Below are 14,350 nucleotides of genomic sequence, written 5' to 3'. Positions count from 1 at the left end.
TACACAATTGTTTTTGTCGTTAATTTGAAGGAAATGAATAAATACAGTCTTGACCTCATCTTGGAAATGTTAGTAATTTCAATTTAATCAATAATCTCCATTTTCCTGGTTTGAATTAATATAAACTCTCTATAAAGGAAAATTATATTTATAGGATTTATTTCTTAAATCTGATTCAAAGACTTCATTAAAGTACTTATTAATCCTAAAATTACTGCTTGTGACTCGGATAAAACAAATTCTTTTTTTCTCATCCATTGTTTAAGACATTTTAATAAGACGTAAAAGTATCAGGTACAACGTGAAAATCCCCCATAACCTCCATTGCACCTTGAGATAACCACTGGTTAACAGGGTTAACCACTGGTAACAATACATGTATATTGATACACTTCATCAGACTTTTTCTTATAATACTAATATCGGGTGGACATAGTGATAATCATTTCTAATTCACCTGAATGGGATCATACTATGCAGACTCTTCTGCAGCAGGTATTTTCTCTCAGTATCTCTTGAACATCATTTCTCTTCCATGCACAAAAATATACTGCATTCTTTTTTAACAGATGCATTGTTTTACCAATTCCATATTGATAGACATGAATTATTCCTGATCTTTTGCTGCAGCGAACATCCTTGTACACTGTATACCTTTGTGCCCTTCTTAAGAAGTTTGATCCCACCCGCACCTAGGACAACTCGAACATAAATTCTTTAAAAATGTGGTCTGTTTCTTTTAAAATTAATAAAAAACCACATGAAACCACTCCATGATACATGCGGCCTATCAGTTCTTTCTCTAATCCCTCCACTTCTGTGCACATGAGCTGACACACTCACCCAGACCACACACAGTCATTTCTGGTTTAGCCTACAGCAGTGGCCTCATAATGTCAGCCCCTCACCATCTGTGGGCCCTAGAATGGTTTTTTAATAATGGAATATAGCACTTAATGTTCCTGCTAAAAATCTTTTGAAGGCTTCCTACAACCGTTAGAGTAAAATTCAAACTCCTCTCTCACAATGGTCCTCAAGGCCCCATTGGGGCAGGCTTCACGTTTCTTTCTTCCTTCTCATAGCAGTTTATCATTTTTTAATTTATTTTTGCACTTGAGCAAACAGACACCAGCCCCCTTTCTGTTCTGGGGACATATATTTTTGTCTGCAGGCAGCAAGCTGGATACCCAGGAGAGCTGATGTAGCTCGAGTGTGAGCCTAAGGCCGCAGAACCAGGAGAGCTGATGATGTCAATTCTAGTCAAGCCGGAGTCTGAAGGCGGGAGAAGACCAATGTCCCAGCTCAAAGACAGTCAGGCAAAGAGAGTGAATTCTTCCTTATTCTGCCTTTTGGTTCTATTCAGGCCATGAAGAGATTGGATGAGGCCTCCCCATGTTGGGGAGGGCAATCTGCTTGACTTAGTCTATGAATGTTAATCTCTCCAGAAACATCCCCGCAGATACACGTAGAGTAATGTTTAACCAAATATTTGGGCACCCTGTGGTCCAGTCAAGATGACACATGAAATTAACGAACACAGGATGATTTCCTGATTTCATTTTGTTGTTCGTAAGGTTTTTCTCGGAACTAGTTTGTTCTCTTTCTCCGGTTCTCAATTCATATGTCAACACCTCTAACTGACCTTCCCAAACAACACTCGCCCAGATGGCCTCCCCCAGAACCACCACATTCTCTCATGACATACTGAGTATCTTTGAAACACATATCCCAACATACAATGTTTTATTTGCTGTTTGTTTTTAATCTCTCTCTCCTACTAGAACATAAATTGCACTAGGGCAGGGACCTAGTATGCCTTGTACTTTATTGGTATCTACTGAAAACGTGCAATAAATAAATAGCATTATTTCAACATCAACTGGATAACTTGTTAGATTTTAAAAGTCCTATATAGACAAATCTTCCTTATAGAAGAATTCAAATGATATACGTAAATAAGCCCCACTCCAGGAGGTAAAGCTTAATCAGACTCCTCTTGCAGGTGGAGTAGATACTGACTTGCTTTCAAAGAATAGAAGGTGGAAAGAGAGAAATAGTAAGTTTACATTGGAGAAACTTGGCAATCACTGTCTTAACCAAATGAGTATATGGATATCATGTGTCCCTGATAGGATGCATTCAGAAGGGCACAGCAACCACCTGAAACCACCTGAGACATGGCACAGCATCGTGTCTGTGGAATTCTTGCCAAAAATGGATAACCTCAATGTAATCATGAGAAAACCTCAGACAAAACCAAACTGATCCCACATATAAAGTGAAATCATATGGTTCTCAACAAAAGAAGAAGACAAACAAAGAAACAAAAACTCATAGACCCAGACAACAGTTTAGTGGTTACCAGAGGGTAAGGGATGGTAGATGACGGTTAATGGGGTCAAATATATGGTGATGGAAGAACTGACTCTCGGTGGTGAACACACAATGTGATAAATAGATGATGTATTACAGAATTGTACACTTGAAACCTAAGTAATTTTACTAATCATTGTCACTCCAATAAATTTTAATTAAAAAGCAAACAATCAAATGGAGAGGTGTTTTACAAAACAGTTAACCAGTACTTATCAAAAGTGTCAAGGTCATGAAAGACAAGGTAAAGGAACCGTCACATGTTGAAAGAGACTAAGGAGACGTGATAACTAAATGCAATGTGGAGCCCTGAATTGGATTCCAAAACAGAAAGAGGATATTAACAGGAAAACTGGTGGCATCCAAAAAAATCATGTAAAGTTTATAGAAATGTATCAATTTTGATTCCTTGTTTTGACCAAAATACCATGGTAATGTAAGATGTTAACAACAGGGAAAACTGGTGAGGGGTATGTGAGAACTCTTATTAGCTTTGCAACTTTTCTGTAAAAATAAATTTATTCCAAAATAAAAGGTTTATTTTTTAAAAAATAGGTAATCACACAACTCAGAATCTAAATAAACTGCAATATTTTTTCTAATCTTCACAAATAAAATAACAAAAAACTAAAAGCAGGAAGTCCTCTAGACTTAACCTCCACACACAGAAAGGTAACTATGTGAGGTGATGAACTTATTAACTTGATTGAGGTAATCATTTCACAATGTATACGTATATTAAACTATCATACTGTACACCCTAAATATATCTAATTTTTATTTGCAATTATACCTTAAAAAAGCTGGGGGGGGGGAACTTAAATGTTACTACTGATATTCAAAAGTGCAATGAAAATTCTGCCTTTTTATTAATTAACAAGTATGTGTGTCTATCTATACTGAGGGTGCCAAAAAATGTACGCACATGACTTGTATTCATCTTTTGTTATCGGTATACATTGAGTATTACCATTTTAATACAGTTTTTTCCTTTCTTAAAATGTGTATACATTTTTAGGACTAACATGCCTACATAATTTTAAAGTGTTGAATTTTCTTCCTCTTTCCATTATTTTTCTTTCTCATCAAGTGCATGAAGTTGAATTTGAATAAGCAAAATGTAGATGTCATGTGACTTCACTGTAATTCAATGGAGGAAGTAAATATGCAGGAACTTTGTTAAACAGGTGATGGGGGAGTTAATTCATTCTTTGAGATTACCTTATGAGTGATAATCATTACAAGGAGGTCCTTTCGTCAGTTCAGCAATTTTACCCTGTTTTGTAATTACCATTCAGTAATCATCTACCACACACTTGCCCAGTCATCCATCTCTACTCTAATACATCTATCAGTATAGATAGATAGGTAGATAGATAGGTAGATAGGTAGCTATTGATAACTATTACTCTTTGAATTGTGTTAAAATTTTTAAGCCTCCCAGGTCTCAACTATTATTTTCCATTTTAGTTACCATACTTTAAAATCCTTAAAAGATGCTATCTTTGCAGTTAATGCCCATTTAATGGTTATAATCGAAGGATATTTTTTAACACACTGGTACCAAAAAGATAATTACTGCTGTTTAACTCATCACCCCTTAAAAATGTTTCTATATGAGGTGATTCTTACTCGTTTACTTGTAGACGTTTTAGCTTATTTTTCTTTTGAATAAAGTCAGAAAGATTATTAAGAAATCAATGGTAATGACATCTGAAGTCAGAATTGTTGAATATCCAATCCATCTACGGTGTTAGAAATGAAGTACAACAGAACATTCCACCAGTGTGTGAAATTGCTCCTACTATAAGATAGTAACCAACCAAAAGCAAGAGCAGTTTGTTCTTTTTGTTGTCACTCGGGCAGTTTATGTTCATTCGGATAATGGCATATGCTACATTCACTTGTAGTGACTTGTAATGACAAATTAATAAATCATCCACTGTAGAAAATATCTTTGTTTTGGATTTACACACAATTACCTAACAAAGCAATATCTACTTAAGATGTTTTTTTTAATGTTGACTTGATATATTTTGCTTTACTTTCATGGAGTCACAGATCAGTCATGAAAGACAAAGAACTGTCACAGGTTGAAAGAGACTTAAGAAAATGTAACTATAGTAATAAATGAAAGGTAGGATCCTGGATCAGATACTGGGACAGAAAAGAGACATTGGGGGGAAATTGGTGAAATCTGAATAAGGTTTGTAGTTTAATAATGTTGCACTAGTGTTTATCTCCTGCTTTGTATAATTATATTATGGTTATGTAAGTTGTTCACATTAGAGAGACTGGGTAAAGGGTAGACAACTTTCTGGATGATTTTTGCAACTATTTTGCTACTTTTGCAAGTCTAAAATTATTTCAAAATAAATATTTTTAAAAATTGCATTGGAAAATTCCTCAGGAAGTTGTTACTTCAGAGAGAGAGATAATATTTCTCAATAAGGCCAACAGAGCCAGTTTTTCCTCTAGCTTTGAAACAGAGCATTGTTTCTTTAGTTGAGCAGCAGATCAAGTGTAGTTGTTGGCTTGTGCTTTAGGAATATTTTGTACAGAAATATATATTTTAAGATACCAGAATTATACTTTATACAGCACAATGTTTATCCTTTGAGAGGCCCATTGGAATCGAGGCCAATGGAGAGAGTCACATTTCTCATATTATGCCCAGAGTATTTGTTCATTCAGTGGAACATTGGGCTAACATGCCTACATAATTTTAAAGTGTTGAATTTTCTTCCTCTTTCCATTATTTTTCTTTCTCATCAAGCGCATGAAGTTGAATTTGAATAAGCAAAATGTAGATGTCATGTGACTTCACTGTAATTCAATGGAGGAAGTAAATATGCAGGAACTTTGCTAAACAGGTGATGGGGGAGTTAATTCATTCTTTGAGATTACCTTATGAGTGATAATCATTAAAAGGAGGTCCTTTCGTCAGTTCAACAATTTTACCCTGTTTTGTAATTACCATTCATTCAGTAATCATCTACCACACACTTGCCCAGTCATCCATCCCTACTCTAATACATAATTCAACAAGGAAATGTCCCTATTTTATTTATTTTATTTTTAATTAATTATTTTTTCAGTTACAGTTGACATTCAATATTATTTTAGTCTTTTACAGATGAGGAAATGGAGGTTCAGAAAAGTTAAGTAGCTGGCTGGATCTAGGCTTCAAACTCTGATTGGGCTGTCTCCAAATTTCTAACTATTTATATTGGTTGACCTACTCTGCAACGAAGTCTACCCTTAGTGAATTATGTCATACTGAGATTTCAGTACACAAGTCTTTTGACATATTTGAAATATCCTGCTAATTTTAAGAGGAAGTGTGATATTTCATTTGAAAATGAGCATATATAATTATATTACCTTCAAAATATAGAAATATAAAAGAAAATCCAAAGTCTATTACGTTATTAGGTTTTGTTAGTAACAGAATGCATCAAACTAATAAATTATATATTTCATAAGTACATTAACTTAACTATATCAAGATCCTACAGTACCTTTTAATAATGTATACTATTGCCATACACTAAATGTGTTTTTTTTCAGCCAGAAAAATATCAGTAATCTGAAAGAACTACTCAATGTTTACTTTAAGAAGTCTACTTCTTTGGCTCTTTATTTACCATTCAGAACTATAGTGAAAATCTATGATAATGTCCTTGGTGCAAAGTTTTCCTTTCAAAACAGAGATAAATAACCAACCTTAATCTGATATCATTGACAGTTCCAACTAAAAAATTTAATTATGGACTTTGGATATGGAAAATATTATTCAGATGAGCTTTGATTCTTGAATACAGATGCTGTATAATTGGATTGGTAGACAAAGATCATTTACTTGATAAAGAAGGCAAGAAAACTCTGTGGTGTTGTTGCTTTCACCTAATAATTAAAAGTGACATAATTAGACACTGTACTTTAGCACCCTGTTATAAGATGCAGGTTTAAACCTATCCCTTACGTCATGAAACCAACAAGTTTCATTCCATGTGTCCCAGCAGACCTTTTCATTGAAGCTGAAATGCATTACAGGGGTTTCGAGATTCTCTTTGCCTGAGCAGACAATGTTCTCCCAAGCTCCCTAATAAATACAGCACATCAATACTCCTTACTTAAGTTTTCAAAACTATAGTGTGACCTAGATGACCATTGTTTCCTAAACTTTCCTGACCACAAAAATCATCTAGGTACCCATTTAAAATACCTCTTCTTAGGCATGTCATCTAGATTGGGGTAGAGCCTGAGGATCTGAATTTTAGATAAATGTCACAGGTGGTCAGGCATATTTGAGACACGCATTTAAAAAATAAAGTAAAGCATCTGTTATTCCTAAGGGGTGTTATTAGCGTACTGGAAAAAGCAGGAACTTTGCTATTAGACACATTTCCGGCTTCCTCATTTATGAATTTTTTGACCTGTCCTTCAATGCCTGTTTTAAGTGTAATAATAATATCCAACTCTCAAATTTATTGTATACCGGGGTACCAAAAAAATGCATACAAGCTGACACTTTGGTCAACGTTGCTCAATCAGTAGTTCACTGTAATCAGAAGTGTCTGGACGCTGATGGCAACCATTTTGAATACCTCTTGTAATTGCAGAAGTCAAATGTGACTAGTATTCCATCTTTTGTTATCAGTATATATTGAATATTACAATTTTAATACAGTTTTCCTTTCTCAAAATGTGTATACATTTTTTGGAACCCTCTGTATATTAAATATGATGGATCTAGTCTTTTGCTACACAACATATGGTCTGGGACCAGAAACTAGCAGTCATTGAGAACTTGTTAAAAATACAGAATCTCTGCTCAATCTGAAAAGGCTTGTTAGAGTAAAAAAATTTTTTGTGTAACTATGTATGGTGATGAATGTTAACTAAACTTATTGTGGTGATCATTTCACAATATATACAAATATTGAATCATTACGTTGTACACCTGAAACTAACATAATGTTATATGTCACTTAAACCTCAATAAAGAAAAAAATGGCAAAGTAATTCCCCTCCCCCAAAAGATGTCCTGGGTGAGTTGTATGCATAGTAAAATTGTCAAAGTGCTGACCTGGTCAAAGAATAAGTGTTCAGGAAACGCTAGATTCTTCCCTTTTCATTACATTCATCGTACTAATAATTCAATTCAACTGGGACACAGTGACTGTCACCATCATTTCTTACTGTTGGTTTAAGGACATCAGGTACACTTTTAGCTCGTGCACAGTGGAAAGGCATTCATAAATAAACAAACGCATGGTCTGGAAATCGAGCTCCTGCAAAGGTAACAGGATTTCACGTTCAGGCCTTTGCTCCCACACACTGCCACAGGCATGAAGAAGACAGCACACATTTTTCAGTCTTCTCTAATGATTATTTCTGAGCTGGTACATGTCGCTGACAGTTTCCTACACAGCTTTCACTACCATTTAGCAATTGTGGGTAGCAGCAGAGGCCTACAGCCCATAACTCAATTGGTCAATGCATGAATCAAAATTTGTGTTCGGTTTCATAAACAGGTTTTTCTTTTTTTTTTTCTTTTCACTTCCAGAGTTTATTATTGAACCCTGCAGAGTCAGAAGAGGAGAATTAGGCAGAACCTGTCTTACTGCATCAAAGACATTTTCAGTAATTGCCAGCATTAAGATGTGTACAGCACATGTTAGTACATGACAAATGAAAATGAAGACTATATATTTTAAACTTTGAGGGTGCACTCAGGGAATAATGGAAAATGCTGGCTGCTGCAATTAACATTTTAGCTGGGATGCTTTTATTAAAACAGCACATAAGTTTAGTTTAATGTTTAAAAGTAATAATTTATTCTTATAAATAGAATTTATAACTCTAATTTAACTTTATAACTTTTAATCTAATTCTAAGATTTTATTATCCTTACACTTTATAATCGAATTCTCAGATTTATAGATATTCCAGCCACAAAAAGAGAGATTCCTCCAATGTCTTGTGTTTCTTAAACAGTGTACTCCCCAGCAGAACTTAGTGACATCTGGTATTTGTAAGTGTTCCATCACTGATATGTTCCTTATAAAAATATTCTTTTCACAGGTGGCTGGTTGGCTCAGTTGGTGAGAATGTGGTGCTGGTAGCACCAAGGTTGCCGGTTCGATCCCAGCATGGGCCACTGTGAGCTGCGCCTTCCTTCAAAAAAAAAAAATAAAATAACTTTTTTAAAAAATGTATTAAAATATGTATATTCTTTTTGATTTTCCAATTCTTGGAGGCTTTTTGGTTATATACACTGTATTCTGTAGCTAAGCCAGCAGTCTGACTTCAACCCCAGCCCCACCTCTCTCATTTTCTATGCTGAGAAAGTGGTAAGGTGTGTTCTGTCTTATTGTTCCTAAGTTCTTGGGGAAAATCTGTATTTTGAAAGAGTAGAATACCGAGTTGGGTAGGACTGGAAGTCCACGTGGTAGGTCTTTGAATTTACTGACCATTCTTTGCAATATTGTGGAGGGCAAGCTTATTCTTCTCCATTTCAATGAGATAGATTCAGCAAAGAAAATGAGACATTCCTTGCTTGAAATTGAGAAAGAAAAGAAAAAGCATCGTTCACTAAAATCAATGGGTCATTGAAGAATTAGGTCTTCAAGAAAAGGGCTTTATACCTAAATTCACAATATAAACTATCCTTCACATTACAGGTTGAATTGTGTCACCCTTAAATTCATATGCTGAAGTCCTAACCCCCAATACCTCAGAATGTGACCTTATTTGGAGATGGGGTCTTTAGAGAAGTAATCAAGTTGAAAAGAGGTCACTAGGGTGTGTCATAATCCAGTGTGACTGGTGTCCTTATAAGAAGAGGGAGTTTGGACATAGACACTCGTAGTGGAAAGACAATGTGAAGAGACACAGGGAGAAGACAGCCATTTACATACAAGTCAAGGTAAAAGGCCTGGGACAGATCTTTGCCTCATTGAAGGAACCAAACCCTGCTGACATTGATTTTGGGCTTCTTGCCTCAAGAACTGTGAGACAATACATTTCTGTTTAAGCCACAGAACTTGTGATACTTGGTTAGGGCAGTCCTAGCAAAGTAATCCACTTCATGAATCATTAGGAAAAGAAAACAGGAGGGGATGTAGTATTTAGCAGGATTAGGGCAGCTAAACTCTCCATTATGTACTTATAATAGAAAAAAACAAGATTATTGATTTGATGAATTTTTTTTCAATGCAAACTTTAGGTTGCTTTTAACTTAATAATAATAACTGTGTATACTTTATAGTCATATTGCCACAATTGAGGAACATTTTTACTTGTGTTATTTCATTGTCATTAGGAAGTACTTTCTCATTCATTAACTCTGTTGATCTTCACAGAAACCTTGAGCCAGACAGGAGATTAGCCTATATCACCCTCAAGTATGGGACCAAGTACAAGGACAGAAACATCACTAATACCTTCCGTCTGTTACCTCTGCTGATCTCCTTTATTCTTGTGGAAATGGGGGTTGTGGGAGGGAGGGGTTTATTCCACAATCAGGAATAATTGCGTCAGATACCAACAGAAAGCAGAAAGTATCTATTCTGGTTTGTACATTAATTGGCTGTCAAGGGAGAGGTGGACCTAAGGCCAACCTTATATGGAAAAGGTGAGATCTGAGGGACACGCCAGGGATATCACGCTCTTCCGAGACTTCACAGTCCTGCCAAAATGCCTGAAATTCCCACCCCTGGAAAAGGGTTCTTGTAGAGCTCTTCTACAGTACAAATATCCCTTCGAGGAGATAACGAGTTCCTTTTGACGATTCTATGGGAAGAGCCAAAGGTCTTATGGGAAGGGGCGAAGATTAACCATCTAATCACGACTAACTTCCAAAATGAACCTATAATGCTACAATGAGTACATGCAGCTCATGGTCACCTCATTATTTGATTCAAGGGTTATCTTAGTTAAATCAGAACTTTCCTAAAAGGCCACTTTCCTTTTGAACTGACTATCTACACAGAAGTCACAGGGTTTTCTGAAATTTATAATTTACATTGGTTTGGATACAACACAGGAGTTGGCAAATTTTTTCTATAAGGATACAATAATAAATATGTAGGCTCCTTAGACATAAGTTCTCTTGATGTCTCATGATTCAGCTCTGCCCTTGTAAGTGAAAGCAGCCATACACAAAACATAAACAAATGGCCATGGCTGTGTTCCAATCAAACTTTATTTATGGACACTGAAATTAAAATTTCGTATAATCTTTATGAGTCAAAAATATTCTTTTATTTTTCCAACCATTTAAAAACGTAAAAACCATTTTTTAGCTCGTGGGTGCTAAAAAAAAACATATGTAGGTTGGATTTGGCCCATAGGCCCTGCTTTGCCTACCTCTTAAATAACAGTTTCCCCCGCAAATAATTGAAGCCCATGAATTCATAATTGAGATCACTCTTAAAAGTCACCTAGTTTGGTGGCTTTGGGGGAAAAAATTGTTTTGAAGCAGTGGAAACTTTTCTTCAAATACAACTACACAGTACATCCAAAAAAAGGGAAGCTGCTCTGGTTGAACGGGTAGAGATGCAAGGCAGGCCAAGAGTACCAACTGCTTTGCTCTTTAGGGCCTGGACTACTTTTCTAGACTCCACACAACAGGCTTAAAATCACTGATTTATTCCAAAACTACAATTTTCCAAAGAGTCGTCCAAGATGGCTTAGCTACTTAGTGGACAAATGTAGACTATATTTCAGATCCATTGATCTGTTTATGAAATATAATGTGAAGTCTGATTCAGCCCTATTAAGAGTCCTACTACATTGTATGATTCCTAAGTGACTGTGTTTCTATTACCCCTTTTTAATTAATTTTTAATTTTCAAATAATTTTAGGTATACAGAAAAGTTGTAAAAATAGTAGTAGATGGTACTTTCATATATATATATATATATATATATATATATATATATATATATATATATAATATATATAGTAGAAGGAACTATCCTTTATACAGATTCATAAATTTTTAACATTTTGCCACACACATACATACATACATACACATTTTTTTCTGAACTATTTGGGAATGGGTTCCATACATCATGCCTTTTACCCTTTAATATTTCAGTGCATATTTCCTAAATCCTATCACTCCTTTGGGTGTGTAATTTTGCAGTCAGAAACACTTTTTTATTGAAATCTAATCATCTAGTTTATATCCTTTCCCACTCCTAATTCTTTCCAACATGGTACATATTTATGCTTTTTGTGTGCTATTCCTTTTCAAATATTTTTAGTCTATGGATTTCTCATTTCACCTAAGCAGTGAAAGTTTCCCAATTCTTTGTCTTTCCTCATGGCTTTGTTCCCCTACTCTCCCCTGTAACTTTTATCTACATTTCTGGTAAGGAGTGGCCATAACTGAATCATAACTTGGCTCTACATTTTGGCCTCAAATTTACCTTCCCAGAGCTCGGTTGTTATCTTTCAATCTCTCATGATTATCCTTCTATTCATATCACAACAAGAGCACTGGTCATTTTGTTACTTTCATTTGTTATTTACTTTTAGTTTGAGTTTAATGTGGATTGAGTAATGAAAGGAAATATCACCAGTAGAAGTAACGCATGCATAATTAGTGATTCCAAACAGTTTTGCTTTCTCTTGTGTCTTTTTGTGGTTTACTCAGGAATTTGCTGAGATCAGAAGACCTGAGTTCGTGTTCCGGTCCTGCTATTTATCAGATAGGTTATCTTTGCCAACCACATCTCTATCCTCTAAAGATCTCCCTTGTGTTCTTTAAGGATTTTTTGGAGGATAAAATGATAAAGTGTATAGGAAAGGGCTTTATAAGAAATTCCAGAGTATTTTAAACAGTATACATTCAAGTATTCAGAGTTGGAAGGGGTTTATAGAGACTATCCAGCAACTGGGTCATTTTACAGATGAGGAAACTAAAAACCAGAAAGATAAACTAACTTGCTCACAGTTATTGAGCTGTTTGGCAGAACCAGGTTTTCTGGTTCCTAAACCAGTGCTTTTTAAATCTCAGCCAACCGTCTTTCTAGACAGTCTACCTCTTAGGTGGCTCACGTTCACCCTTCCCCACATCATGATTTGAGGTTGTGAAGAACACAATTTCAAGAGCCAAATATTTTTAAAGCATCAGTGGTGCAGAGTAGAAATAAATAGACAAGTTTAGAAAAAGAGAGACAATTTAAAGATGCACAAGGATTATAGGTGACTTAGAATTTTGTTTTGACATTATGTGAAATACCTGTCAGGAAATCATTCTTGTTCACCGAGGTGAAGGTTTTGTAAAAGTGTCAACAGCTAGGACCTATGTTACGCTGGAACAGGTGAGTCCTTCGTTCAAGGTCCACAAATGGCCAGTGTAAACTGTCAACAATCGTCATATTTCAATTGATTTCAGTATAAAGACACTGACACAGTATAACAGGTTAAGCGTGAAATAGTCCTGCCTAAAGCTCTATGCAATATTGATCTAATAATTTAGACTTGCAATTCTTAAAGCATAATTTTTTAGGTGAAATTAGCAACAAATTCATTTGCAATGTTGAGGTTTGGAAAAAATATCTTCTAGGACACTTGGGTGAATGGACTCTGTGTCCATTCAAACAGAATCTCACTAGTAGAATTTAAGAAAGTTAAGAGGGTGGCAAAGCTTGAAGCTCATAAATCTGAGATTTTTAACTGTTCTGATATGAAAGTCTACACTGTACACAGTAACTAATTCAAACTTTTTATTCAAGTGAATTATATGGGGAAGTATTACTAGGTTTCAATCAGAGAAAAGACTGCAATTACAAAGTCAAGGGCAATGTTAGAGCAGATGTTAGAGCAGAGAAGGCCTGCAAACTTTCTGTCAGGGCTGGGGCTTCTGTAATCTCATGCACCAGAATTCTTCCACTCTCCTCAGTGAAAGTTCGACTAGGCAGATTCAGGATTTTTCACATATACTTACAGGTAATAAACTTATAATAAAACTGAAAACTCCTGAGTTCTCAGAGGACCTCATCTGACTTTGTGCCTCCAGCTCACTAATCATGGAATTTTAAACATGAGAAGGATAAAGTCTCTTTTAGGTTGCTCTTGATCTGTTTTTCAATATCTGAGGCAAATTTCAAGAAATAATAGAATTTGAAAGCCCATGATTTTCAACCAGGTCATTTAATTTTTATCTTTTTAACTTAATAAAAATTTCTGACAAACATAAAGCGATGTGTTCATCCTTTATCAATTATGAAGGTTAAATTCTTAAAAAGTACTGTGGCCGGCAAAACCACTATTGGTACAATCCTGATCACAGAGAATATACAGTGTGAAGAGAAAAATGCATGCCATAAAAATATTGTGTGTTTTAACTCAATAAATACAAGCAGTAGGCATCTCCTTCCGAAACAAACCAGATTTGCCGGCATTAAGTACCGTGGCTCAGTGGCTCATCCTTTTCCTGAGTCACATTAATCCACCATTTAGGAAAAATGCTGAGATAGATTCTCACATTAGTATCATGTGATCAGACTGTAACTACTTTCAAATCAGCCTTTTCTACCTTGACATTTACTGTTTCTTTTACTTATGCTTTCTTTCCTTTGCTTTCTGCAAGGCTCAGCTAATGCTTGTGTACCAATCAGCCTTTTTACAAAGTATCTCAATAGTTAAGGATTAGGGGAGAGAGGAGGGAATCTAGTCTTGAAGGCATATACAGAGAGGATGAGGCAAAAAACAGAGAACGCTGTGAACCACATCGTGTATGTGTCGTCTGAACTGGGCAATGCTGCCAGGAAGGGAACAGGATGGAGCCAAACACACTTTCATAAGTCAGTCAAGTTGTTTTCCGGCTCTCAGAAATAGACCCAAGGAGACAGAAGATGGGTTGATCCTCAACTTTATGAGCAGTAAAACTAGGTTTAAAGGAAAACAGTTTTTCCTGAGGCCTCTCCCCTAGCTCTTGCTTTGCCCTACACT

This window comes from Rhinolophus sinicus, chromosome 4 (genome assembly GCF_057876585.1).
Source record: "Rhinolophus sinicus isolate RSI-liver-muscle chromosome 4, RSI-T2T, whole genome shotgun sequence".
Classification (NCBI taxonomy): Eukaryota; Metazoa; Chordata; class Mammalia; order Chiroptera; family Rhinolophidae; genus Rhinolophus; species Rhinolophus sinicus.
This window is presented reverse-complemented; position numbering follows the sequence as displayed.